Consider the following 5869-nt stretch of genomic DNA (forward strand, 5'->3'; position numbering starts at 1 on the left):
TGAAAACAAATGAAAATAAAAAAGGCATTACGAATTTTATAAAACTAACTTGTATAATATAATGAGTTTAGAAAACGTTTTCATGCATAAGCTGAACATGTTTTTCTTGCAGAATATTTCACAATAATCAATGGCAATATATTACAGTAAACATTTGTGTTGTTATTAAGTCTTAAATTGACTTTAATGCATGAAGTTTGTATAAAATGTTCAATACCACAGAAGCCACAGACGAAACTGGAGTTAATAATGTGGAAGATTACAAAGAACTGAGAAATTACTTAGAGAAACAGTTGGAAGATTTAACCGACTTTTGTGATCCAGAAAGTACTGAAAAAATACAAAAAGAGGCACCATCATTTGATCAGAAAATTCTTCTGAAAAAACATAAAGAAAAGATTGATGAAATCATGCATGATTCACGTGAACAAAACCAGAAATTACTAGAACAGAACCAAACAATTGAAGAAATTCAGGAGACTACTAATGATATTTCAGAAATTTTACAACATGCTAATGCGATAAACGAAAAGTTACAAAAACAAGTTGATAGTTTAAAAAGGCAATCGGAAACTAAAACTAAACAACCGAATGATGAACAAAGTAGACGTACTGAGAAGAAATTAGATGTTTACGAAAAGCCAGAATCCCAGAAAAAAAAATGCTGGTCAAAAACACAAGGAGCTAAACAAATCAAATTTAATGATACAGCATGTTCACAAAGTTATAGCCCTAAAACACAATTGGAAGATATCAAAAGACCACCACCTAATGATGAAACGCAGAGACAAATGGGAAGCCCTCAAACACAACCAGAAGCACGAAATGAAAATGTAACTGGCAAAGAAATGGCACAAACTGAAAGCTGTAAAACGAAGGCGGAAACTGATACAAAATTAAAGAAAAAGAAGAAACCAAGTGTTATTACGAGAATGTCAAATGAATTGAAAAAAGGATCAGATGTGTCAAGTAGCCCCGAGCCTCGGACTGGCTCTCCAGCTAAGAGTTCCAATTCTACAACAACATTTACTCCTCATTGCTAAAGTTTGTATTGATCATTCAGAAACAGTGATAGAAGAAAAGGTATTCTCAGACATGTAGAGAAATGTTTTTCACTTAATACTCAACCTCCTGTTTTCTTCCCGGAAAGAAAATGATATATGCTACATAAGGAAGGGTTGTACATATTGCTTATATGCATAGCGTTCATGTTGTACACAGTGTATATATTTGTAAATAGAAAAAGAAAAAAATAATTTCAATTAATAAGTAACTTTAAAAAAGTCTCCATCGTTTGGGCTAATATTCAAACAAATCAGGGTAAAAACTTGCTTACTTGTTTACATAAGATGTTAAGATTGCTGTGCTTTTTAAGGAAGGAATCTTCTTGTTAATAGAATACATGTACTTCTTATATTAAGAAATCCACGCCATTTTGACACAGTAAAACAGATCATATATACAAAAGATTCTATCAATGTCATCAAATTTGACCATCTTGTTTTAGCATCAAGGTCAGGTAAAGGCCACTACCTTTTTCCTCAACTTAAGGATGATCAAAATAAATGCAATCTGTTTAAGATATGAGGTTCCTATTCTTCAATGAAATGATAGAAAACAAGAATATATTGCCCTTGTTAGATTATAAACTTTGATTACTATTTCTATGCCATTTCGTATTATTGTGAAAAAGAAAGGAAAATATTGTAACGTGCTAACGCTACACTTTAGTTTGATTTGTTCTTCTGACACCAGGTACTTTTACTGGCAAGTACCAAACCCAAAATAGAAGTAAATAAAATAAAGAGTCTGCTTTAAAGTTTCACAATTTATTGATACACCTACTATTTCTTACAAGACAGAAAATAAATAAATAGATAGCCTCCTCAAAACACCTGCCCTTTTTATTCACTGAAATACCCTAATAACTCCAGTAAATTCACGACAACTTTAATGTTAAATAGTCTGATTCAGAAAAATTCTGAATATGTGACTTAGGCCTAACTAAAATTATCTATCCTGACTTAAAGAAATTCCCACTAAAGAAGTTTATAAGATCTGATTCAGATATTAATCTGAAAATATCAGGCACGTAGCATCGGGGGGGGGGGGGGGGGGGCAGGGGGGCCCTGCCCCCCCCACACACTTTTTCTCGCAGGAACACATTTTTTAAAATTTACATATAAAAAATTGAATTACCATGGAGTTGGCCCCCCCCACATTTTTGGGAGTATGTAAAAAATTGATATGAAAATAAGGAAATGAAGAGTGAAATAGAGGTTATATACTACGTCAGCCCCCCCCCCCCCCCCAACGGATTAGGATTTTGAAGATTTTGGAAAAGTTGAAATTTCCTTTTTCTTTTTTTTTTGCTGTCAAGATTTTTAGGATGAGTCTGCCCCCCCCCCCCCCCCCCCCCCCACTTTCAAAAACGATGCTACGTGCCTGAATATGACATTATTTAATTATAATTTACTTATTAACTTTAAATTAATTGATCAGATTTCCAAATTATGGAAATATGTGATCAAAACCTAATCTCTTAAACCCAAATAAATTTCCAATGAAATAAATTACTTACATCTTTAAAACCCCCAAATTTGCAGACTAACGAAAATTAACGGATTCGCGCTATATATACCCCGTTCATATCCGTTAAACCCTATCACTTCTAAAATTCGTCTACTAAAGCCAGATGTTGTTAACAGTAAACGGAATACATCCCAAATAACATAGTTCTATACATTAAAATCACAAACAACTCAAGTTAAACTTTTAAAACACTGCTTTTAATTCAACATATCAAGTATCAATATAAAAATACGATTTTGTTTACTTACGATGTCAATTTCAATGGAATTCACCGGGTATGAATATTTATAAGGGTGAACTCTAAAATAGGAAGTTTGACCCGGAAGTAGAGGTCAACTTCGGAACAGCAAAACAGAAATGCATATATGTGCAAGAAAAACAAGTGAAATACTCAATAAAGAGGAACTACAGAAACAAGAGGATAAAGATACAAATAGATAATGATATTACAACCCGTAAGTACATAAATGGCCTTTTAAAAATAAACACATAGGCTGTAAACGTATAACATAATATGATTTCGAATTTTCTCTTTTCTGTAAACACGGTAACAATTTAAAACAATGAATATGAATAATGGATAAATAACAAGTGATTTTCTACCAACCCTAAATATAAGATTCAACTCTTCTGGATCACATATGTAATCTAATTATAATCATTTTATAAACATTATTCACATGAATTGACATGGCAAAAGAACATGGGGAGGGGAAGTGTCAAAACACATATTTTGACCTATTTAAAGATAAGAACCAAAACTCTACATTTATCCCCCTTTTAAGTTTCCAGTGTCCTCACGGAAACTTAAGAAAATTCATATACACAAAAATCACAATTTAAGTACAACTATAAGTAATATTCGTATATAGTCTTTCACTTTCTCCATCCTATCCGATCAGTTGTACATATATGCATCAACCACTTTCTCACTCAGTGGAGGAATACTGTAGTTGTCTGCCAAAAGAATCTTGCGCACCAATAAGGGTGATCCAACTCTGATGATTGGTATCCTTTCATGCCCTAATTCTAAAGATTAGGCTTTCAGGTTAATCTCTGTCTCCCCTATATCATTGTACATTAAAAAATCAATTCAAATCAATCCGTCATATTGGATATCTGCAACAATAAACTCAAAACTCAATTCAACATTGCTAAGTTTGATCTTGAAAAGAGCCTTTCCAAATTCTACAAGTGGATCTCCATTTACAGTCGTTAACATTGTGGACTTCTCTAATGCTGGTCTTTGCAGTGTTGGGATTTTGTCATAAATCCTCTTCAAAAGAAAGATACTGTAGTTTTTCATGTTCATCCCATCTATTGAGATTAGCAACTGACTCGAACCTGTTGTGCCACACTTTCCATGGTTCTGTGTTTGTAAAGGGGGGGGGGGGGTAACTTGGCCCCAAAGGTTTTACTATACCTTCCATCCATTATTAAGCTGGAGGTGTTTCCTGTTGAAACACAGCTTTCATCAGTATAATCTTCAGTTGGCGAGGAGTCTGTACTTACCTCCCTTGTAAGTTTACTACATGTACTAGAGGTCAACTGACGCTTTACTCTTGAGTTTGAGGTACGGGAATGATGGGTAGAACCAATAACTAATTTATCATGTGGTTTCTTACCGGTACTTATTTTTCCATTGAGCTTTTGTACATGTACCATTGACCTCATCTCTGTCATTGTGGTCGTCACTTCCTCAATGAGAGCTTTGAAAGTACCTACAATCCCTGCTTTTTCCATGTGTCTTCCAACAGCTTCCTCGTCATTCTCTGACTCTGCTCGATAGAATGGTGGTCGTGAACTGTCAAGTGGAGATCTTAAACGAGTAGAGGTAGGGGTGTTCCTTACAGATGGAACTACGAATCTTACCTCGTCTTGACTACTATAGTCTGTCTCTGCACTTGCCCCTCTGTGGGAGTTTAAGCCGACCCTACATGTACTGGAGTTCCCAATGAAGGAGGGTTGTTGAGTAGGTAGACCATTATTGTCTGATGTCGTTGGACTGCTTCCTATATTTTGTTTTACCAATATCTCATCAGCTGACTCCCCATCAATTTGAAGGTCTACATCACTTGACTCTAAATTGTCACCTGTCTCAAAATTGTTCACCTTTCTCTTGTGTGCTCTCGTCACATACATTGTATCCGTGAGTCCGTTTCACTGGATCCTAATTAAAATGTTATAGGATCCCACTTCTGACACCAAAAATATGTAACGTGCTAACGCTACACTTTGGTTTGATTTGTTCTTCTGACACCAGGTACTTTTACTGGCAAGTACCAAACCCAAAATATATGTAAATAAAATAAAGAGTCTGCTGTAAAGTTTCACAATTTATTGATACACCAACTATTTCTTACAAGACAGAAAATAAATAAATAGATAGCCTCCTCAAAACAACATTAATTAAATTCCTGCCCTTTTATTTCACTGAAATACCCTAATAACTCCAGTAAATTCACAACAACTTTAATGTTAAATAGTCTGATTAGAAAAATTCTGAATATGTGACTTAGGCCTAACTAAAATTATCTATCCTGCCTTAAATATAAACACTGACATAAATTCCCACTAAAGAAGTTTTTAAGATCTGATTCAGATATTAATCTAAAAATATGACCTTAATTAATTATAATTTACTTAATAACTTTAAATTAATTGATCAGATTTATAAATTATGGAAATATGTGATCAAAACCTAATCTCTTAAACCCAATTAAATTTCCAATAAAATAAATTACTTACATCTTTAAAACCCCCAAATTTGCAGACTAACGAAAATTAACGGATTCGCGCTATATATACCCCGTTCATATCCGTTAAACCCTATCACTTCTAAAATTCGTCTACTAAAGCCAGATGTTGTTAACAGTAAACGGAATACATCCCAAATAACATAGTTCTATGAACTAAAATCACAAACAACTAAAGTTAAACTTTTAAAACACTGCTTTTCATTCAACATATCAAGTATCAATATAAAATACGATTTTGTTTACTTACGATGTCAATTTCAATGGAATTCACCGGGTATGAATATTTATAAGGGTGAACTCTAAAATAGGAAGTTTGACCCGGAAGTAGAGGTCAACTTCGGAACAGCCAAAGAAAAATGCATATATGTGCAAGAAAAACAAGTGAAATACTCAATAAAGAGGAACTACAGAAACAAGAGGATAAAGATACAAATAGATAATGATATTACAACCCTGTAAGTACATAAAAGGCCTTTTAAAAATAAACACATAGGCTGTAAACGTATAACATAATATGA

The sequence above is a fragment of the Crassostrea angulata genome, chromosome 4 (genome assembly GCF_025612915.1).
Source record: "Crassostrea angulata isolate pt1a10 chromosome 4, ASM2561291v2, whole genome shotgun sequence".
NCBI lineage: Eukaryota > Metazoa > Mollusca > Bivalvia > Ostreida > Ostreidae > Magallana > Magallana angulata.